Source organism: Melospiza melodia, chromosome 26 (assembly GCF_035770615.1).
Source record: "Melospiza melodia melodia isolate bMelMel2 chromosome 26, bMelMel2.pri, whole genome shotgun sequence".
NCBI classification, from domain to species: Eukaryota; Metazoa; Chordata; class Aves; order Passeriformes; family Passerellidae; genus Melospiza; species Melospiza melodia.
The window spans coordinates 3,822,713-3,846,418 of NC_086219.1; the positions used below are offsets into that span (position 1 = coordinate 3,822,713).

General features: G+C 44.5%; 1 protein-coding gene across 7 annotated transcripts in view; it reads left to right on the forward strand.

Moving 5' to 3' along the window:
• The window catches only part of CAMTA1 (calmodulin binding transcription activator 1), a 245,427-nt gene that overhangs the window by 107,553 nt on the left and 114,168 nt on the right, over nt 1-23,706 (forward strand). The window contains exon 1 of one of the 7 annotated variants that reach the window (XM_063177094.1): nt 10,417-10,520. The exons of the other annotated variants lie outside the window; for them this stretch is intronic. The gene's annotated coding sequence lies outside the window, so the exon portion shown is untranslated. Of the gene's footprint in view, nt 1-10,416; nt 10,521-23,706 lie in introns of those variants that run through there. 7 annotated transcript variants of the gene reach the window in all.

Sequence of the window (23,706 nt, forward strand, 5' to 3'; positions counted from 1 at the left end):
GCTGCCATCCAAAGGCTTTAAAATGTAATAAGGCTCAGTTGAACCCAAGGGTTCCAGGATCTCTGTAAGGGCAGACACACACAGAGAGTGGAATAAAAGGCTCCAGTGCAGAGCAGGTGGGATCAAGGCAGAGATGCTTTTTATGGAAAAGCCTCTTTGACTTTCTGTTTTGTAGAAAATTAGCTACTAATGCATACAACTACTTAAAAAGTCCCATTTTTAAAAATTTCGAAGGCTTGGAGTATCTGTAATGCTGTTTTGCTTCATGTGTTTAAAAAACCCCACCACAGTTGCAGTAATGTACTAATCTATTTTTAAATATGCTGAAAAAAATCAATGAGAAGCTGCAGTTCTTTGGCTAAAAAAGTAAACCCAAAGAGTGAGTTATTGCACTGGTTTGACATCCTGGCTGTTTTTCCTGACTTGAGCAAATGCTGTCGCAGTTGATGCCTAGTTTTCATCTGTAATTTTGTTTTTCACTGTATTTCTTTTGTAGAGATTCTGGGCTTTCTTGTACATATTTACAGGCCTTTCATCTTTATACACTAATATGTTGTTATGCACTTTGTGCAAACTCCTGCAGAGAATGAAGCCTCTAAGTCTCTCCCTGGGTTCATTCAGGTCTTCTGTCCTTTTCCTGAATGCTTGACTGTCTGGGAATTATATCAGAATGGCTTTCTGGGAATTCCCTTCTCACTGCCCCCATTGTGGCTGTGAACCACTTGGGTGCTTTCCTTTTTTTAATTTGGGCAAAGATGCAGATGGCAGATGCCTGGGGAGCGGAATAAAGAGGTTACATAGCCAGCAGTGCCAGGAATTTCAAGTAAAAATGGTGAACAGTGGAACATGTTGAGTGGCATCAACAGAATTAGATGCTGGAGATGAGATACACTGGTGTGTTTGTTGCAGCATCATTCATTAAAATGTAAATTATAATTGTGTAGATAAATCATGCTTCTCATAGATCTCGTTCTCTCTGCCAGAGAGAGTGAGGAAGGTGGAAGTGTGGAAGGCTGTTTGGGATTTTGGATAATGCCTTCGGGTGTTCCTCATGCCTTGTGCAAAATCCTTTGGTGGCTGTCAGGAACAGGAACTGGGATGGATCCAGTATGGTAATGGCTCTGTTTCATGTCTGCAAGTGGATAATTCCCCCAGACTAAATACAGAATGCATTTCTGTGAATATAACGCATTCTGTAATCCTCCCTCCATGCACAGGAGTGGCTGAGGAGGAGACACCAGCAAGAGCTGCTTGTCCTTCATCTTCTCTGGGGTCTGGCTGGGATAAGCTGTGCATGGTGAGGAGCAGAATTAATCCTCAGCTCTGAGCAGCAAGGCTGCCTTTGTTGAAGCCAGCTGTGAGCCACATCTCCTGCAGCTGTGCCAGCGCCCCATCAATAGTGTGGTGGCTCATTGCCTTGGCCCCAGCGCGTGCAATCTCCATTATTTGCACTGCTGCTAAAGGCAGCATTTCCAGCAGATCTGCACTACTCCATTTAGCTGGGAACAATGATTTATTCCCCCCTTGCCATCGGACATCCTCTGCTTCCCTGGCTAATAACGAGCCTGGCTGTGAGGAGGGACATGGGAGGGATGCTCTGCTCTGAGGAGGGGATGGAAGGGAAGCTCTGCTGCAAGGAAAGACACAGGAAGGATGGCTCTGCTGTTAGCAGAGGCAGATGTTGGTCAGACAAGCTCCTACTCCCTGTTGGATGGTGTTAAAACAGGAGTGTTCCTCACAGCCACAGTTCCTGACAGTGGGTTATCAGCTGCTGTGGCTAAAGCAGGCTGGATTTCTGAGCAGTCTGGCACCCTGGACAGGGACAGGGCTGTGGGTGGGAGATCCTGTCTCAGTGATAGTGCTTTGGGGCCACATAACCCCTTCCTTCCCTCCTTCCTGTTCTTCATGCAGATGAGCCAGCCAGTGACTTGTTGGCAGGTGAGCACAGGGACATTTTGTGGCTTTGTTTGTTGTTGAGGTGTAGAGAAGACATTAAATTTCTCTGACTCAGCACTCGTGGCATTTAGAGTAACCTGGTGAGAAGCAAGGCAGGCTGTTGGTCAGTCACTGGGCAGTTGCAGGCAGGGCAGCTTTCCCAGCTCTCAGGAATCTCTGAGTGTCTGCTGCTGGTGGCAGAAGGAGCAGATCCAGGAGACCTCTCACTGCTGGGTGTCTGTGCCTTTTTGAGCGCTCTCCCAGCAGTGAGTTCACCTGTGGGTGGTGGGTGAAGCCTGCACGTGGTCAGGGGGTGAGGGCAGAGGCTGGTCTGCACCTTCTGCTGTGAGGTATCAGCTCAGGTGTGATGGATGGGTGCAAGGAGAATCCATATCCCAGGGAAAGGACAGGGAAGGGCATCCTTGCTGTGCCACTTGAGCTGTTTCCAGTGTGACAGAGCCAGGCAGTTGCTCCTCAGGCAAAGGAGGGGATCTGTGGCCATCCCTGTCCAGCTGTTCTGCAGGAACCTTCCCCAGCCTCGTGTCTCTGCTGTTATTTAGTGCTGACACAGCAGCAGCTGGGTTCCACAGCTGCCTGCACCTGTGGGCTGAGCTCCATTTCCAAGCCTGAGCTCCTCCAGGGTCATCCCTTCCCTTGTCTCCTGAAGCTCACAATTCAATTACAGCTACCAGCTGACCACTGCTTTCAAGATCTATCTGCTAGACAGCTTTTAATCCATTCAATGTGGGTGTGTTTTTAACATTCAAATGCTGTTTGGTACAGAGTCAAATGCCATACAGAATTTTAAGTGCCTTCCAAATATGTGGCTTTTGTCAACCAGCATTTGAGCCTCCTGAAGGAATGAAATCAGGTTTGCTTGACAGGAGGTATTTCCCATGGAACCAAGTTGGTGAGCATTAAATGCATTAAAATATCCTTTAATTCCTTATTAATTGAATCTCATATCAATTTTTTTCCACTGCTTTGCCCAGGACTGATGTTAGACCAGTCAGCCAGGCATGAAAGAATGAAGGGTTCATTCTGCTTGACCTTTTTTGGTATTGATTAAGAGAGGAATTATACAGAACTTGCCTGTTATGTCCTGCAAATGATCAACACGTGCATTGTTGCCTCTGTGTTTGAAATAAGTCTGTAAAATGGGGTAGGTGACAAAACCTGGGCATGACTGGAGTGAGTGGTTGGGATAATGGGTCCTGGATCGTGTGGGGAGTTGATAGTGAAAGGGGATTTGTGCTGAACCTGGTGGGACACATGTCAGCAAAATATGTCAGGTACAGCAAGGCTGATAACACAACTGTGGTTTCAACCTGGGTCATCAGGGGAACAAAAAGAGTGACAATTTTTTACTTTATCCAGTAATATAGTAGAAGAAGCCAGCAGAGAAGCCTGCACATTTCCTTAATCCTGGGAAAAAACTCTGAAGGGTTTTTTTTTTTTTGCTTTAAACATTCTTGCTTCAAGCTTAAGAGTGTTCTTATTTGGGAATCTGTTTCCAGTTATTTGCAATGTGCTAATTACCCAGTGGCAGAACCTAAGTGGGTGTAAATTGTCATATCTCTGCTGACTTCAGTGGAACTGTGGCAATTTGCACTTCAGGAGGATCTGTTGCCTAGATTCTTGCCAAATTCGAAATCCCTTTGCTCTAACTCGGATGGGGAGCCTCGGGCTCGAGGGAATACAGAAGAAAACAAGCATTTTGCAGGGCTTAAAAAAAACCCCCTGCTCGTCTCATTGATTTGTTGGCGTTGCTGTTTGTTATTCACCGCGCCGCGGAACGTAATGGATCCTTGAGCCGCGGCGGTGATGGGAAAGGAATCCTGCATCCCGCCGTTGCCTTGGCAACCACTGCGGCGCTGCCCACGCGGGGTACCACAGCCCGCCTGGCACCGGCCTTTTGTCACTGCCCCGCGTGTGGCAGCGCCGCCGAGACAGCCCCGGGGTGCCCGGGGGTGCCCAAAAGCCCGGCGTGCCCAGGGGGGTTGTCACTTGGAGCATCCCTCCTTTCAGAGCCCGGGTGTGTGTGTGTGACAAAGGTCATTCACTTGTTTTTTAAAATTTTTAAAGTTTAATAGTAATAAAATGGTTATAAAAATAGTAATATGTAATTAATATATAATAGTAATGTATATAAGTAATATATCTAATACAATCATTGGTGGGTGTGGAAAAGGCCAATCACTTTTAAAAATTTTTTTTAAAGTTTAATAGTAATAAAATGGTTATAAAAATAGTAATATATAATTAACATGTAATAGTACTATATATAATATTATATGCATAATAGTATATATATTATGTATGTAATAGTATATATGTTAAATATTGTATAGTATTATGTAATATATATACTATATAATATAATATATACTGTATTATAAATATATAATATAAAAATATATATTAAATATATTTTTATTTATATAAATAAATATATACTATTTTATATATACTGTAGATATACTATATAGTGTATATATACTATACAATATATACATATACTTTATATATATACATATATATACATATATACATATATATATGTATATATATATATATATATAATATAGTCATTTGGACTACTTGGATTAGGACAGTATGAGACAACAAAAGCAAAGAGTTATGGACAGTCTGGGTACCTCTTTGTGGGCAACACAAGCCCAAAAAAAGGACTCACTTCAACAGAGGATTAACCCTTAAAAGCAACAGCCTGTTGCATATTCATACACCTCATCCATGATGTATAAATTCCATTCCAGCACAGGATTCTGTCTGGGCAGTGTCAGCTTCTTCCTCTGAATCCTGAGGGTGTCTTCAGGGCCGAGCAAGGCAGGAAGAAGTTCATTTCTTCTGATAAGAGAGCAATGAATTCTCTTTCTCGTAAAGTTTCAGGTGTCCTGTGGCTGCTGTCTCGGTGGGAGCACCTCATTTCTGTCTTAAAAAAATATCTCACATACATAGTTTTATTTTAACATTGTTATAACCTAAACTATATTTAATACTCTACTTTAAAAATTAATACAGCATAACTTTCTAAAATAATAAATATAATATTCATTTTCCTATTTGTGAAAAGCCAATCATAAAATACACATTTTTCACAGTGGGGGATTCCAGGCAGCAGGGCATAAATACAGATCTTGTTGGCTGTTGAGCATCCTGACAGTTCCTCATGTAATGGCCACTTAATTGATTAATCCTAATGTGGTATTTTCTGAGACCCCTGTTGTGAGGAGGAAATGATGAATCTGACTCCATGTTCTTGGAAGGCTAATTTATTATTTTATGGTATTATATTATATAAAAGAATGCTATACTAAAGAATAGAGGAAGGATGCAGACAGAAGGCTGAAAGATAATAATGGAAACTCGTGATTCCTTCCAGAGTCCCGACACAGCTTGGCCCCTGATTGGCCAGTAAGTCAAAACAATTCACACTTTGGGTAAACAATCTCCAAACCACATTCCAAAGCAGCAGAACACAGGAGAAGCAAATGAGATAATATTGTTTTCCTTTTTCTCTGAGGCTTCTAAGCTTCCCAGGAGAAGAATCCTGGGCAAGGGTGCCCATCCTAATACAGAAGAATCATGCTCTTATCTCCTCCTATGTCTTTTTCAGCTCAGTGTTGTCTTGGAAAACAACAGAAATGGCTCTTGCATGGATGAGAGCCATGGAGAAGGTGGTGATGATGGCAGAGCATTTAAGGTGTCAGTGTTTGGCATTTGTTTGAGTCAGTGGTTCAGGTGATGCAGCCCTTTCTGCATCTCTTTACTGCCTGCACGTACGTGGCAGAGAGCTTAATAACCCTCCAGCGAACGGGCTGACCTTCTTAAAGGAGATAAATCCACAGGCATGGAGAGATTTTTCCAGAATCTTATTTATAGACCATCTGCTTGGATGTCTTATCCCTTTTCCCCTTCAGGGGAATTTGAAGACTGTGAGCCCCCATTTCCAGCTGAGAGGGGGCAGAGGCTGGGGTGTGGGAAGCAGAGGTGACCTCATGGCAGCACCCTTGCACTGACCCTGCCTGCCCATCTCCTCTTTATGAGCTACTAAATGTTAAAATAAATACAAGCATTGATTTCATAAGCAGGTGTAATGGACCAGGTAGCAGATTTTTATGTACTTTGGGCCTAATTCATTAACATTTTGCCTGTATAGGTGTATCATTATCTTTATGTGGCTCCTCTGGTTGGCCATATGGGTTTGTTGGCTGCATAGTATTTTTCAGCAAGGATACAGCAAACTTGCCATCTGGGTGATGTTTGCCTGACTACTTGAAATAGTTTGGTTTTTTTTTTTTTTAAATATGGATGTGAAAAGCCTCTGTTTTCCAGGGTTTTACCATGGGTTGTGCACAGTTTGACCCCCTCAGTGCTGATCCTCAGGGTGCTGTGAACAACTTCTCCCTCACCTCTGTCCTGCTCTGTGCTCAGCTCTGCAGATAGTGGGGGAGGTAGAAAAAAAAAAAAAAAAAACAACAAAAACTTGTTTCTTTGCAAACACAGTTGATATTCCAATAATACAGGTGTATTTTATTGCACTGCTCCTGAATTGGTGCATTCCATAAAGTTGATTTATGGATGCAGAGACGACAGCAGCTGAGCTGCAGGAGCCATTGGTATGGGGGGGATGTACTGGGGAATGGCTCAGCTCTGGAGCTGGGATGATGCTTCTCGTGCTGGGGAATTGTCACCTGTGAGGTTGTTTCCCAGGAAGGGAAGGATGTGCCTGCTCTTGGTGACAGGACACTGACCAGTGTGGCCAGGGAGCATCACAGCTCTGCTCAGCGTGGCTCTGCTTGCCTCACTGGTAGGAAAAGGGGGAATGTGCAATACCATATTGCTGAGCAGCATCTGGAAAACTGCCCTTAGACCTTGCATTCCTGTTTGTAACCTTTGTAAAAACACTATTTCCCATTGCTGCCTGGTTTTATAATGCCAGTATCCTGAGCTCTGCCTCCCAGTGTTGCATTTGGCGCTGCCTTCTCTGTCCCCTGGAGCACATCTGCTTTCTAAGTGGGCTTTCAAAAATAGTTTAAAAAGAAAAAAAAATCATGGTAGGCTTTGCTGTTGGCAGGGGAATAAGTTTTCATCACAGTCTGCAGCAAAATGCACAACAGATGTGTAAGTGAAGTTCACCTTTAGCACTCCAGGTTGTTCTGGCTCTGACAGAAAGCCTTTGAGGCAGATCATGATCTGCAGAGATTCCTCTCCTTTAAGCCTCTCCCATGCACAGAGCCTTTGCACTGGTGGTTAATGCAGTGCTGTGGGGCTGCCAGCTGCACCAGTGCTCCAGCTCCTGTCCCCAGACCTTCCCTCCTCCTTGGGAAACATGAATTCCCTACTATTCATTTTTCAGATTTTATCCCACCTAGTGCTTCACCATCACCTGGCTTTTCCTCTGTGAAATGCACAATTCAATAGCTGCATTTGGATTATGGGAGTGATTGCCCCAAAACATGTGCAGCCCAAATGTGCAGTTCCTGCTCAGTGTTGTACCCTCAGTAAATGCAGCAGATCTGCAGTCAGATCCTACAGTGCCACTGGCAGGGATGGGATTCACTGGGGTTGTCCTGGAATTTAGGGGAACTAACACAAATCATGTATAACACTCTTAGCTGGAATACCAAGTCCTTGCATCTTATATTTTGACGTGTCTATTATATGAATGCAAATTCAGTCTTTTCTGCAGAATTTCCTTGGAGATAAATGTTTTATTAGTTAAGGAAGAGGACACAATATGTTAATGGAAGATAATGAACACATAGCTTGTGACTATACAACAATGAGAGAGATTAGCTTTTACATCACTTTTATTCTTGGAGGTGTGTTCTAATTTCCCTTTGCCCAGCCCGGGGATGTCCTGCTTGCTAAGGCCATGCTCAGTTAAATTTCCTGTGTTTACCAACATTTTGCACACTGGAGGATCTTTCCAGCTAAAATTGATCTCTCATCAGTCGATTTAGGGTGGCTTGCACACACTGTTGAGTGTTATTTGGAGTTCTTAACCTCAGACAGCGTGTGCTAATGGCTCTTAGGGCATGTGCAGTCCTTTGGGTGCTTCAGAGAGGGAATAACAGCAGCAGTGGGGCACAATGGGGCCATGAGCAAGGTGGTTCTGTGTCATTTACAACTCTGTGTACAATGGAGGAGTGCAGTGTTCAGGGGACATTGGTGCAGAACAGAACAGAAAACGACAGGTCAGATCAGGAAAATGGGCTGTTTTATGAGGAGAAATAAAAAGCTTGTTTAATCTGGCAAAACCAGGGCTGGGAAGTGATGGAATTGTTCCATCTACAAATGTCAAAGAAATAAAGTAGGGAGGTGAAAATCACGTAACAATGAGGGCTGGCATTGGCACAGGAACGACCAGAGCAGGAGTGGCTGCAGGTAAATGCACATTCAAGACTGTTCCTGCTTGTGTTGGAGTTTTGAGTCTCTGTCCCAGTCAGGTGCCAGCTGCAGGGCTCAAAATAATAGAAGCAGGGGGGATGGCACAAAGGATGCCCATGGTGTTCACACATGGGAGTGCTGGGCTTGGTGGTCAGGAGCTGTTGGAGCTGCTGAACACCACAGCAGGGCCTCTCTGGGCAGGAAGGGTCCTATTTCTTCTCACTGTATTTCTTCTTTTCCCTCCTTTTCAGAATATAATTAGATTTTTGTTATGTGTTAGGATGGGCTGAAATGTTATTTGAGGTTAAACCTTGTGCCAGAGTCATTATAGGATCCTGGAAAAGCCCCACCCATTGTGAAGCAGCAGGTTATGTACTCATGGGACTCCAAACGCCACTCTGGACAGGAAGGGTCCTTTTTCTTCTTACTATATTTCTTTTTTTCCTCCTCTTCAGAATATAATTAGATTTTTGTTATGTGTTAGGATGGGCTGAAATGTTACTTGAGGTGCAAATACCTGTCTGCATTATTCTCCAAAGGACTCCATTTCACATGCTGCTGCTGTCATCATGATTAATCGTTTCACATACAGCTTTGGGATGATGACTTCTAAATTTAGGGCTTGGCTTCATGGAGCCTCCCTGGCTGTGGGTGTTTGACAAAGAGCAGTTCTGCTCGTGGATGCCAGCAGCAGAGCTGGATGGCTGGCACTGCCATGTGCTCGTCCCCCTCACACAGCTGAGCTTGGGCTCGTGTTGAAATAAACAACGAGCAGTTGTATAAACGGGGATAACCCATCCTTCACTGGCAAGCCTGGTCTTGCAAAGTCAGCACCTGAAAATGCCTCTTTTTGGATGTTAGGAGAAAAGAGGATGATGAGGATGATCACAACAAAACACACAACCTGCAGAAAGAAGCACTTTCCTAAAGCTGCCTGTGCCCTTGTGCAAGCACAGGTCTTTGGGTGGGCTGCATTGTGCTTGGAAAGTTTTAGTGGCCTGAGGACCCTCCAAATTGTTTCCTTGCAGCATTTTCTGTGTGCCTTAAAGTTACCTGAGGGGAGTTTTACATTTCAAACTGCATTTCTGCCTTTGGTGACAACAGTAATGGAATTAATAATTAAGTTTTTGTGGAACTAATAATCACATATTAATAGAATTTCCATTTGCAAAGTGAATTACACCTGGTCTGTAATTAATTGCATACCTGTAGTGGCGCTGAGCTGTATCAGAGGTGCCACAATGAGATCATTAGAGGAGTGCATCAGTTTTCAGGCGCTGTGTTTCACTCTTGCTTGCTGGAGCAGCCAGTTTGGTGCAGAACTCACTTAAGGCTATGCATCTTCCCACTTGCTCATGCTCTTGCTGCTTTTCTGCTTAACCAGTTTTTTCCTTCTGTCTGTGTCCACTCATTAACTATCTGGGTGATGCTGAGGATGGTTCCTCTGAGCTCCTCAGTTTATTTTTTAAACCTCACTCGTAGATGTACTTACTGAAAGGTAAACAGCAAAGTTGCCAGGCTCCTGTGGAGTGCACCTTCATTTACTTTACATAGTAGAACCTGAACAAGATTGTTTCAGTGGCAGAAAATGAGGCCCCTGGTCTACCCGAGGTCGTGTGGGACAGTGCCATGTGCCAAGCCTGGAGTCTGTAGCAGCTCTCCTCACACACAGGGAGGTGAGAGATCCCTTCCCACCCAGGATTTGTCTGCTTTCTCCTCTATAGTCACAAGACAGTTTCAGTATTTCGTAAGAAGTCTGTCCACTTAGAATAAAGTAATTGATACAAGCAATTTCAGCCCCCTTTAATATAACAGATCTCAAGTGTGAAACCTCCTTACTTAATGATCAGCGTAAAATAAAAATCCTTTTTTAATGTTAGTTCTCAGTTAATTTTACAGTTCGGTTGCAGTGAAAATATCGTTAAACAGGGTAGCATTAAACTTTATCCTCACTGGGTTCCCCTGCTCTGCAAGGGAGAGGTGAGTTGGTGTCTTGACAGTCACAATCCACCTCAGCCTGAGTCCATCCCTCTCTTTTCCTTGACGTCATTAGAGAGACACCTTTTTGTTACAAACTCAACTTGCAAGCCAACCTTGACAGAGAGCGACGATATTTTCACGTTATAAAGCGCACTCCGGCATGCTGGAGCGGCATCCCTCACATTAACCAGGTAATGGCTAATTCCTGAGGGGTGCACACTGAATTTAAACACCAGCAAGCTTTGAAGGTCACCTTTGCTAGCACTACGTTCAGCTGTCCTGTTTATTCCAGCTCAGAGCTGGCACGAGCCCTCGGTGCTGGTCCGAAGGCTGTGCGGGCGCAGAGGAGGAGGAGGATGAGTGAGCTGCCGGGAGGAAGCACCCGCAGCGCCTCAGCAGTGCTTCCCACCCGCCTGCAAGGAGTTTTGAAGGGTAGGGAGTGCAGCTTTGTGCTGCTGACAAAGGACGGGATGTGGTTTCAGCTTCTCCTCCCACTGCCTTCCTGTCCTTCCATTAAGTGCGGCTTTGATTGATTCTGTAGTGAGCAGGCAGGAGCGTGATTCCTCACCCCAGGCAAGGTTCCTAAACCCACACATTTGCTCTTTCTAAACCCAAACCAGGCTCTCAGCTAGTCTGCATCAAAATGCAACATTGCCAGGTTCCTAAACCAACATCTTTGCAGTTTTTGAACCCAAACCAGACTCTCAGCTAGTCTGCATCAAAATGCAACATTGCCAGGTTCCTAAATCCACACATTTGCTCTGTCTAAACCCAAACCAGACTGCATCAAAATGCAACGCTGCCAGCGATGAGCTTGAAAAATAAGGGCAGAAGAGCATTTTTTCATTTAAAAGAGGGTTAATGCTGGAAAAGAAAATAAAATGAGGAAAGAAACTCTTGTTTGTTTGAACCGCGTGAGATGCGGTTGTTAGAGAAAGAAACATGGAATATTCTCTGGTAATTTGGGATTCTGGGAGTCAAAAAGTACAGTTTCAGTCTTCTTTACAGAGCCATATTCCATGAGCTCTGCAGTGACCATGGGCTCCTTTCAGGGACAGGTTTCCTCTGCAGGATTGCCTTTGTTTCAGGCTCTTTATCCAATTCAATTAAACATCCCTTTGAGATCTGTGTGTGGCAGAGAAAAGTTCTGCCAAAAAGGAGCCTCCCAGTCCTGAGGGTAGACTTTCAACCAGAAGTAGCATTTGCTGTTGGTGGGTTTGAGGGGACTGAAGGTTTTTAAATGTGTTTGTCTGTGCTCCTGTTGTGGAACTTGAACCTGGTGGGGGTTTGTGACAATTGTGATTCTTGGGCAGTTCCCTCCTCTGAGCTGCCCTTCAGCACATGGGTAGGACTCAGTGTTTTGTGTAATTTCTCAGTGGAATTTGCAGTGTACTGGGCCATGGTAGTGATGGTGCCTGGGAGAGCAGCCCTGTCCTTCTCCCTGCCTGCTCTCACCTTAACGAGCCGATGTCTTCATTATCCGCCCTGCTGGTAATCTGCTGCTGATGAAGATTAATAGGGAAAATATTTTCTAAACACTTCTGTCTGCGTTTTCATTAATCTGTGCTTGGAAAATTAATCTTGTGGAGTGACCTGCAAAAGGTGTTAATTGCCATTTCAGAGGAGGATTTATCAAAAGTTTGAGGAGGTGCTGCAGCCACTGCACAGCAGTGGCAGGAGTCCCAGAGGGACTGTCCCTGTCCTTCAGACCCCAGAGCTTAATGCAGGTAAAACCAGTTGTTTTCAAAAGCTCTTTGGGGCAAAGTGCAGCCTTGGCTCTGGTAAGGAGTATATTCCTACCCTTTCAGGTTAGCATGGAATTAGAAAAGAAGGAGTAGGTGAATAATTTAATTAATGTGCCTCCTTAATACTCTATCATTATTTTTGAAACTGCTCAGATAAGGAAGTTTTGAAGCATTTGTGTTTTTTTACAGCTACCAATTATGAAATTTGGCATGAAAATGAAGCTGTGTGTTACATGAGTGGCTTTGGTGTGATGATGATTTATTGTCCACTTTTCCTTATGAAAGCCACTTGGTAAATTCCTTGTGATTTGTAAACCTACAGGCAGCGTATTGGATGGAGATGATGGATTGTGTGGCCGAGGGAACAGATTTCTGCCTGCCCGTGGGACTCATTTCTAATGACAGTTTTGTGGTGTCAGTGGGAGGTTGGGAAGCAAGCAGCCTAGAATTTTCTGTTTTCTTCTGCTTTTCCTTGAATCTTCAACTTGGTTTCAGTGACAAGAGAAAATCTTGCTGTTCAGTTTTGTGCTGCAGCCAGTGCTCAGACTCAGCAAAGCATTTTCTCTTGGCAGTGAACGAGCACATGGGTATCTGTCTGCACCTTTCTCCCAAATGCTGAAAAGCTTCTGCTAACAAAAATGAAACAAACACTGTTTAAATTGGCATGTGTCACTGTGAGTCTTCTTGTGATTTGTCAGCTCTGTGGACCTCTGGACACTGTGAGTTACCCATGAGAGCACTGATCTCCTTTTGAGCTGGATTCAGCCAGTGAACATTTCAGAAAGTGTTTCAACTTTCCGTGTATGGGTCCAGGTTTTGTAAGAGAGGACTCCTTTCAAGGGATGGCATTTCACCATTTCAGTCTTGAAAAGAGCTGAAATAGTCAGTCATTTCATGTTCAAATGACATTTCAGTTCTTGCTCAGCACCATTCTCCAGCAGTTCTCTTTCCTGAGCCAGCTGTGTCCTCTGCAGAAGGACAGAGGTCTCCAGGATGCTGTTTGCTACAGGAGCAGGGGACAGGGCTCAGAGCTGCTGTTCCACACCCCAAACACACCCCTGCTGTTTTGAAGGAAAACCATCTTATCTGTTGACATCAGCAAAGCTGCACTTTGTACTTGCAGTCAAGGAAAAAGTTGTTTGGGTTGAGCGAAATTCTGCTGTGCCATTGCCAGTAAAACACCCGGAAACCAAGAGGATGGAGAGAACAGACCTGATGACAAAAAGCATGGAATTGTCTCTTACGAGTCTCATGATCTTTTCTAATCACTGTCAGCCTTGAAGAAATGTTGTGAATGCTCTAATTGGCTGTGATGGGGAAGACAGAAGATTCCCTGTGCATGAGAAGAGGTGATGTACTAAAAATGATTCAGCGTTCTGTTTTGTCATGGAGCTCATCAGCGCTGTCTTGCTTTTATTGAGAAAATATGCAGAAAGCACTTTAGAAGCAAAACTGTTGAACATACCAGCTAATCACTTGACTTTCATTTGTCAGTGCTCTGTGACTGCCAGGTCCTCATCTCTGTGCAGAGGCTGTGGGATGGTGGTGGGACCCTGCAGCTGGAGGAGGCTGTGCTGGAGCCAAGCAAAGCCCTGATGGCACCATCACTCCCACAGCGAGGCCTGGGTGACCTCAGTAATGCATTTGGGGGAGACTTTTCAACCCTCATGACCTGCTAAAGAACCTGCAATTCCACTCATGTCCTTTGTGAGCGTTTTCAGCTTCTTAGCTAAAGAGTACAAAAGGTTGGAGGGGGATGTGTGAGATGCCATTAAGATTCATTAGTGTGAAGCCTTGCATCTAATTAATCATCACAGCCCCCCAGGTCTGTTATTAGGTGCTAGTGCCAGGTCAGTTACAGTGGAAGTCAATCCCTGTGGGTCAGTTTGTGTGCAGGAGAAGTGGCAGTGACATCCCAAGGGCTGCACCTTCCCAGTGGTGTCTGGGGAGCTGCAGGAGCAGGGTCCTGCCACAGGGAGCTCCAGGGTCCCAGGGCCTGGCTGGTGTTCTCTACCTGGCAGGACTCCAGGTGTTTCTTGGAGGACAGTCCACTCACAGGAGTGCAGGGACAGCTCCAGGCAGAGTGACCCAAAAGGAAAGAGGAGTGGGATGCTCCAAACCCGGGGTCCATGATGCCACTGCCTCCTAGTGCCATCCTGAAAGAATGAAATAACTCATTCGCAATGTATAGACAGATCCGCTTTGGACAGCTACACTTGGAATAGAAATCACCATTACTTTACAAGAAGAAAATTTGCTCTTAGCTTGCCATCTCTGTTTCTACCTTCCAGAATGTCTCAGGGCATATGGGAGATATTTGCTTTTGTATTTAGGGTTGTATTTTCCTTCCTCAGCTGTCCAAGTGACATAACTGTTAAATAGCCCTGCAGAGCTCTTCAGAAGGCAAATTCCCAGTGATAAAATCACTTCAGATAAATCCCAGTGATATTGTCACCTCAGGTAGGCACCAGGAAGGGCTCTGAGGTTCAGACACTTCATATGGAGAGTACCCCCATTTTGTGTATCTTGCCATAGCAGACCCCTTCCAATGTTCATTATCTGTCATGAAAATGAGCTTTCCCTTCTCTGATAAAAAATTAATGCCAGTAAAACGTTGACCTTTTCACTGCTTATTGAACATCAGAAACACTCAGCTGTTTGCTGGTGGTGAACTTCAGTAAATTTTGGTGCCCTAGTCTTGAGAAATTGCTGCTTTTCTGTTTGGGTTTTTGAGACAGAAATGAAATATTGATAAGTTGGTTGTGAGCTGTATAAACTTAGTATTTCTACAACAACTTGTCCAGAAAGACATTCTTAAATGTTCCTGTAGCTCCTGCCATTGCTTGTGAGGGTGTAGGGATTTTAAATCAGAATGGGAAGATTTAGTATTGGCATACATAATAATTTGGTTTATGTTGTGTAAATGCTTTTTAATAAAGGGATTCTCTGGAAGGAGGTTTGAAAGTCAGGTCCTTCTGAGTTTTTTATGCACTTGGATTCAATTATCAGAATTCAGGAGCTACTGAAAACCTTAAATGGCTTCCTGAAATGGGAAGGGAAGCTTCAGAGCTGCAGTGGCACTGTGCCACCTTTGCAAAGAGAAGTCAGAGATGGACATGTGTTGGTCATTGAGCATTGAATATTTGCTGTAAACAAGTGGAGTAAAGAGAACAGGACCCAGAACCAGGGCCCTTTGCAGTGTGGGATGTCTGCAGATAACTCCAAGGCTGATGTTGCCCAAGGGAGGCTGCCAAAAAAAGATCCCAGCGAAGGCTTCTTGTCCATTCCAGCACAAAATTAATCCAAGATAAAACTGCATGTATAATTAATAGCTCCCCAAAGTTCTCTTAGATATTTATATATTTCCTACAAGTTGGATTTGTTAGACTTGTCCTGATTTGCCTGTGTCAGACAGACAGTGAACATGTCAGACAAACGTCCCTCACATGATCTGCTCATGCCCTCATACCCTGATCCAGATGTGGTCTCTTTCTATAGAGTGTCTGCAAAAATACCATAAATACCATTTCTCCAGGGCACTGTCACATTTTGTCTGGTTCCCCCATGCTGTGATGGTCTCTTTTCTTTCCCAAAAAAGAGAATCAGAGAGATAACAACCATGTTTCCCACTTGGGTGCAGTCTGCCCATGATGGCCACGGTGGAGGCAGCTGGGCTGGAGATGTGCTGCTGCTCTTGTCACAGCCTTTCCTACCTCAGTCAAGTTTCCACCAAGAGCAGCTCAGTAATCCTTCTTTTGTGCAAAGTTTCCCCAGATATAAAGGTATTTTAACCCCAGCCTGTCATCATTAGCCTCTGCCTGATCTGTTTGGTCTCAGCCCCCAGCAGCTGAAGCAACCAACACAGACATTAATGGTTCATGCGGCTTTGTATCTGATTTTCCATTGATGTTGTAGGAGACATGATTAAAGCCTTCAAGTAAAGTTGCAGCTAAATCCTTGTTATAGCCCACCCCATTATTTTTTTGTTCTCCTATTAGGATTTTAGGCATTTCTTTGACATTTTTATTGCCAGATTAGGAGGAAAACGCTTGACTTGTTTGCAGTGCTCTCATTATATTGTCTTTCTAACATTTCTAAAAGAGAATAAATATAAAATACTTCTGTGTGTTGTGTCATATTTCAGTGTGACATTAACACACTCCATGATTTTGCAGCTCACAGTTCTCACTGTGTGGTGACAGTCAGGAAGCTCCTGCACAGGATGGTGTGGGGTGGCACAGGCTGAGGAGACTCTGGGGCTTGATGGTGTTTAGGGACCCAGGAAATTCCTGTCCTGTGGGTTTTGTATCCCACCTGGGCAGTGTTGGTGTGGAACACAGGCCTGTGGAGTCAGAGCAGTCTCTTGTACAACTTTTCCTCCTAATAATTCACATCAGGGATGTTGGGAATGCTCTTCCCTCACCTGAAAGTATGGGAGCCTGGCTGTCATGTGGAGCATGTGTCGCCCAGAATAAGAGCCTGAATGAGGGATGTGGGACTCCAGGGGCTCTCCAAAATGCAGTTTATTGTATCCAAGAGGTTACAGCAGCCCAGGGTCATGGGTGACAGAGCTGTGCCTACAGCTGTCAGCTGCAGGCAGGCCTGGAGACCCTTTGGTTTTGGTTCCAATGCATTATATACTTTTCTTTGCTGAGCATCTTCATACAGAAGAACCAATCTATACCTTTACTTTTACCTATAGCCTGTCATAATTACTGTAATTACCATATTCATATTACTATTCTCCAATCACTAAAAGTTAGTGCATTACAGTTTAAGCTAGAAGTTGTTTTTCAGTTTTCTTGCACTGGAAAATTCTGAAACCTTTTTTCTACTTGCCACATTTGCTGCCTTGTTTGCCTGTGCTGTCTTTCTGCTTGGTAAAAACATCTTGTTTGAGGTGGGTTTATCCTTTGCTCTAAGCCATAAAAACCCCTTCTAACTAACATATTAATTATCTAGTAAGAGTGGCTCAGCAATTCTTTTCTTCTCTATCAAAACTTGCTTCTATCTCTATTTTATTCTCAGGTTCTACATTCAAAAATCTTTCTGCCAAGCATACATATATCTGTGAGTCTTTCTTGTCAAACTTTCATCCTTCCCAACAACCCAGATCTGCTTTCAGTGATCCTTTGCACACAGTTGTCATCAGGTGCTCTCGTGCTGCCCTGTTTGTACCCACCTCCAAATGGGTCACCTCCCTCTGAGATGAGTCCCTTTGAGTTTAGGTAGTGGAGGTGAATGTGGGAATCCTTCCCAGTGAGAATTCCCATATCCTGCACACCTGGTTGAGCACAGCCTGTTTGGAGCTGTGTCACAGGGGTTTTTTGGGTTTATCATGTCATTCATAGTGTCTGCAAGAGCAGCTACAGGCAGTGCTCACACCGTGTGGCCTCTGTCCTACAAATCAGTGATTTCTGCTCAGCCTTACTCCTTCTCCTCACCTGAAACACCTCCCAGGTCTCCAGAAAACCCTGGAGATAATTCTGGAGCATTCAGGCTGGTGACACAGGCAGGCTGTGAGAGTCTTTGGGGCACAATGGGCAGCACTAATGGGGAGTGGGATGCTGCAGGATAACCAGGTGTGTTATCCTCATCAGCATCCTGCAGGGGGTTTAATGATTGATGCTTTTTGGGTTCAGTTTGAGCAACATGGGTAGCAGGGAGGGAGGTGAGTAGTAGGAAGCCTTTTGTGTCAGGTGAGGAGGTTGATATTTCATTACTAATTGGCCATGACTGCTGGCCCTAGGAAAATTCTGAGCTCTTGGAAAGCTTCAAGGATCCAGTGCACATTCCTGGCTCGAGCTGCTCGTGAGGGAAAGTGAGGATGTTTTCCTCCTACATCTCACAACTTTGCCCCTATCCAGGCAGCATCCCTCCAGTGCGCTTTTCACCCAGGCCAGGGTGATTAAGCACTTAAATTGATTAATCAAATTTCTTGTGATGAGAACTACTGTCATTCATTAATCTGAATGGGATTAATAAATAAGAGCTGGCAGAGAAGGGAGACAAACATGTTGACAGATAGACCTGCTGCTTTGAATACAAATCACACCACTGCATCTGGAGGGTCTGAGCTCCTGGCAGCCTCGGGATAGAGCTTCCCTAAAGGTAAAATTAGGCTAAGATTAAAGTATCCCTGTATTAATAAAGAAATATGCATTTATGAAGAGGCAGGCACTGCAGTGGGGGTGTGGGGATGCATAGCAATGATCCTGCAGTGGGCTGGGCAATGGGTGTTGCTGCCTGTGGAAGCATCAGTCCCCCTGTATGCTGATTTCTGTCGTTAAGCCAATGTCATTAGAGGATTCATTTCCAACAGCGAGAAACTTAAAACCTTGCAATCCTTGCAGAGACTTCAGAACCCCACAACCCACACAGGGTTTGAAAAAAGAACCCATTAAACATTTAAATATTTCATTAAATATTGAACATTTCAAAAATTGCTTTCTAACGAGTCCTGAGGTAAACAGAACAATATTTGTTAACAAAAGCCACCAGAAGTGACGATGTCCTGCAATGTGTAACCTCTCCTCCCTTGATTAAGCATCACAGGAGAGCCCTGGGCTCACATCTAGGAGGTGTTACCAGTGGCATTGAGGGCATATGGGGGGGTTTGAGATGTGTCAGGAGAAGAACTGACAGGAATAAACCCAAAATGCCTGCACCAGGCTGAGCCCCTGCAGTGCCCAGGGCTGCACAGAGCAGAGCTCTGATGCCACAGCTGGAAAGTGAAGGCTCAGCTGCCTGGAAACGTTAAGAATGTTTTTGGGATCTGCTGTCAGTACCAGGCACTCCTTGCCCAACCTGGCAAAGTGTGAGCAATTGCTTAAATTCTGTTGACATCGATAAAAGGCGAGCCTTGCCAGCAGCGTGTCTCAGCCCAGGCTGAGATCTGAGCACGTGGCTTTGTGCTTTGCTGAATCAAAGTTACTATTTATGAACGTCAGAGGAAAATCCAAACCTGTCTAATATCTGTGTTTCTCCAAGATGATGAGTGAGAAAGCACGGTTAGCAGCGTTTTGGTTTTGATTTGCAGCAGTAATGGGAAATTTTGGATGCATTCCTAAATTATGACACTCCTTAAGTCAAAATAAGAGCTCTGGTGGCAGCCTTGTGGCCCTGGGGATTCCCCAGGGTTCAGACGTGGTTTCCCCTCCTTGTTTGCTGCTTTAAAAAGCTGAACTGGGGCCAGTCTGGATGGGGGAATGTTGAGAATCTCCTGTTGCCTCTGTGACCGTGTTCACAGGGGTCTGAGGATGAGGGAAGAGATGAGGATCTGACTCCATATTTCAGAAGGCTGATTTATTATTTTATGATATATATTATATTAAAACTATACTAAAAGAATAAAGGATTTCATCAGAAGGCTGGCTAAGAATGGAAAAAGAAAGAATGATAACAAAGGTTTGTGGCTCAAACAGAGTCCAAGCAAGCTGACTGTGATTGGCCATTAATTAGAAACAACCACATGAGACCAATCACAGATCCACCAGTTGCATTCCACAGCAGCAGATAATCATTGTTTACATTTTGTTCCTGAGGCCTTTCAGCTTCTCAGGAGGAAAAAATCCTAACAAAAAGATTTTTCATGAAAAGATGTCTGTGACATACCTCTGTGAAAAACACCAATCACTTGTTTTTAAAATTTTCAAAGTTTAATAGTAATAAAATGGTTATAAAAATAGTAATAAAATTAGAGTAATAAAAATTTGGACAATTAGGATTAGGACAATAAGAGATAAAAACCAAAGAGTTACAGACAGTCTGGGGTATGTGTGCTGGTTACAGCAGGCAAGGTGAGAGCAGAGCATGGCTGGGCTCAGATACAGCCTCTGCTTCAGGAGATGTACCCTGTCACCAGGATGATGAGAGGAGCAAAGCCAACCCCTCTCATGGCTTTCCATGGAGGTTTCATCCATGGCAGCAGTGTGCTGCTCCTTGATGGAAATCAGTGAGGAAGCTCTGGAATGGTCAGTGATTACAGAGGGATGTGGGAACCCAGGAAATTCCTCTGGCTGCCCTGCAGGGCTCGAGCCCCTGCCCAGGAGGCTCAGAGACCCTGGCACAGAGCCCCAGACCCCTGAGTCTTTGATTTAGCCCTTGGAAAAAACAATTACCAACCTGATATGAAGAACTACAAGCCACAGAAGTTTAAATAGAATGATGGTGAATTTATCACAAAGTGCAAAATAGATTTTTTTAGAGTTTTTAGTATAGAAGTACAAGGAGCAAGATAGAAGAATCTAAGCGTGTCCAGCCTTTCTCTTTCTTCTTCTTGGCCTCCATCTTCTGCTGTGATGTTGGCATTTTTAGATTGGTTTAGAGTAGAAGCTCGCTGTCTAACATAGATGAAAGGTATTGGAAAGTAATTATAAATATTGCATATGTAGTTTTTAGTATAAAAAGATAACACTGTCTGGGGCAGGCAGAGTGCCTTTGACTGTCCTGCTCAGCAGACCTCAGCTGAACAGGAGAAAAAATTTTATAGATAAGATACAATAAACAACTTTGAGACGGAGAGCTGAAGAATTCAAATTCCTTCTTTGACCACTGAGCTAAGAAAAAAACTTTCTAACGTAACTCAAAGTCACTCTGAGCAGCTAAAAGTCCCAAGAGAGGGAGATCCCAGCAGCATGGGGATGTACCAGGGAGCTGGGCATGTGTTGCCAATCCCACCATGGATCCAGGAGCAGAGGGCAGGGTCCTTTTCCCCTGTGACCTGCACAGATCCTGCTCCTGGGGTGCTGAAAGCTGAAGCCTTACCACCAAGAAAATTACTCAAGTATATTTTAATAATGTACAGCCATAGGTCTTACGTGATTTGTTCTCTAAAGATTGATTTAGCTTCTTATTAAGGGAATTGGGAATTCAGTGTGAAAATCTGAACAAAATCTAGGCGGTTTTTAGGGTTTTTAAAATATCCACTAGTGGAACTCACCAGGGAGAAGAATTTCAAAGCCTGTCCAACCCTATCTTGAATTTTTGATTCTCCTGCTTTCTTATTTCCATTCCCAAGGTATGCTTGTTAAGAAAGAACACCTCAGCATTATTGTATTATTTTTAAATAAGCCACAATCACTTTAAGGAGCTCAGGATAAAAAAAATCCACTAATAATTTGATTTTATACTCCCCCCCCCCCCTCCAGTTTTCAGAAGTTTGGTAATGCCAAATGTGCACTGCATACAAATGGCAGGGCGGGCAGCTGTAATTGCACACAGAGAAGGCTTTTCCTCTTTAATTACCCCTGGAATTGCAAAGGGATGAGCTGCAGCAGAGCTGGCAGGGCCAGACCCTCCAGCAGCAGTGTGGGGATGCTCAGGAGGTGCCTGGAGCTGGTTCCTACAGTGGGGCAGGTGTGGGGGTCTCATCCTGGGGAGCTGTGCAGGAGGGATTCCCATGGTGGCAGGACATGGTGTGTGCTCAGGGCATCCTTTAGGGTCACCCTCCCTGGTGGGTGATGGCACCACAGCATCCCCACAGCCGGGTGTCCCTTGCCTGGAGCTGCTCAGAGCTCCTCTGGGGTCAGGCTGATGCCAATGTGTTCTCCACACAGCAGTCAATGAGCTGCTGAGGTGTTGTTCCTCCTCTGACTGCTCCAAAATGCCTTTTCTCTTCTCTTTGAGATTTTTGTAAACTTAAAAGAGAATCATGAAAAAAAAAAAGTTCTCCTCTGTCCAGCCCATTAATTCAGCCTGCTCAGGACAGAATTAACCTTGGCAAGCCTTGCAGAGGAGAGAGTCGTTCTAACCTTAAAAATCTGCTGATTAAAGCTGGTTTCTGGAATTCGATTTCACTTAATGCATTGGCTGAGTGCCCAGCCTGGCATTAACATCTCCACAGACACACAGGCCTCTGCAGCTTTTACCTTCCCACTAAAAAAGAATTAAAAAAAAATAAAACACAGCTAACGAAACCCCCTTTGCCTGTTTTGAGCAAGAATTTATTTTAAAGGCTGCTTTAGCTGAAGGTATTACTTCTGCCCTGGTTGTGTGCCTGCTCTGGTTGGGCAGGGTGGTGATTCCACTCTCCTCATTATTTGCAGAGGATGTTGAGCTGGCTGGTTGCTCAGAGCCCTGGGTCATCCTAGAGCCAAAGGCAGGGGTCGGCAGCTCTGAGTGTAGGAATATCCCACACCCACCTCCCCACAACATGCTGAGCTGCAGATTTTGTGTCACCCACAGAGCTTAACCCATGCATCTTGCAAATCCTCCAAAACAATGACACACAGATTTCCCAGGTTTCTATTGATATCCTCAACTTTTTCTTATGCATTTTTACCTTTTTCTACCTTCCCACTAAAAAAGAATTTAAAAATAATGAAAGAAAACACAGCTAATGAAACCCCCTTTGCTTTTTTTGAGCAAGAATTTATTTTAAAGGCTGCTTTAGCTGAAGGTATTACTTCTGCCCTGGTTGTGTGCCTGCTCTGGCTGGGCAGGGTGGTGATTCCACTCTCCTCATTATTTGCAGAGGATGTTGAGCTGGCTGGTTGCTCAGCAGCCCTGGGCCATTCCAGGCAGGGGTCAGCAGATCTGAGTGCAGGAATATCCCACACCCACCTCCCCTCAACCCCCACGTGCTGAGCTGCAGATTTTGTGTCACCCACAGAGCTTAACCCATTCATCTTGCAAATCCTCCAAAACAATGACACACAGATTTCCCAGGTTTCTATTTATATCCTCAACTTTTTCTTACGCACTTTTACCCCAAAATTAATGTCGTTTTTATTGCTGTCATCACTCATTTTGTGTGCTGGGCTCCCAGGGTCTGCTTCACCCCTGCAGTGTTTCTCTGCTGCCGTGGGGACAATTCCTGCTGTCTCTCCAAGGCCAGGATCTTGCTCACTGTGTGGGTTTCCTTCATCCCAGCTGCCCAGGTTAAGACATCCAGCCTCAAAACATCCATCCAGTGGGGAGGAAAAACAAAAAAGAAAAGAAAATTTTAAGAAATTCCTTCTGTGCTCTGTATGCTTTTTGAATTCTGTGAGCTGTTAGGATTTTTTTTTAATGGTTTGCTGAAATGTTGAGAGCCAGTTTCATAAAGGTGGGAGGCTTTTGTGTGATTCATTATTGACAGCTCTGGAATTATCTGCGAGACAGCTCTGGAGAGGGAGGGCAGAGCTCCTGCCTGCTGTGCCCCACGGGCTGCACAGAGCCCAGCCTTGGCTTTTGTTTTAATCAGGGCAAAGTTTCCATCGACTCCACAGCAAATTGGGCTGGGAAACAAGTCAGGGGGGCTGGAATAAATTGATATATATCTCACAGGGTGATCCCTGCTGCTGTGAGGCTGCTCCAGCAGCTCCAGACCAGCTCTGCCATCCTCACTGGTTGGACTGGGAGATGCTGCCCCTCTCAAGCTGCTTTCTGGAGTGGGGGTACCAGCTCTGAGTCAGCAGAACTGAGCACTGCAGACCTTTCCATGCAGTGCCATGTGCAGGAGTCACTGTCAGGGCAGCTGTTCTCCAACCCTCGGGAGGGATTTAAATGTTAAGCTTTTCTTTGGATTATTTTCTGCAGGGCTTTTTTCCCTCGTCTGTTTTTCCTCCCTGCATTTCAGTGTGTGGAATGTACCCTTGACACATTTTAAAAAAAACATTATTAATCTTTGTCATTTGTGTTTTAAAAATAA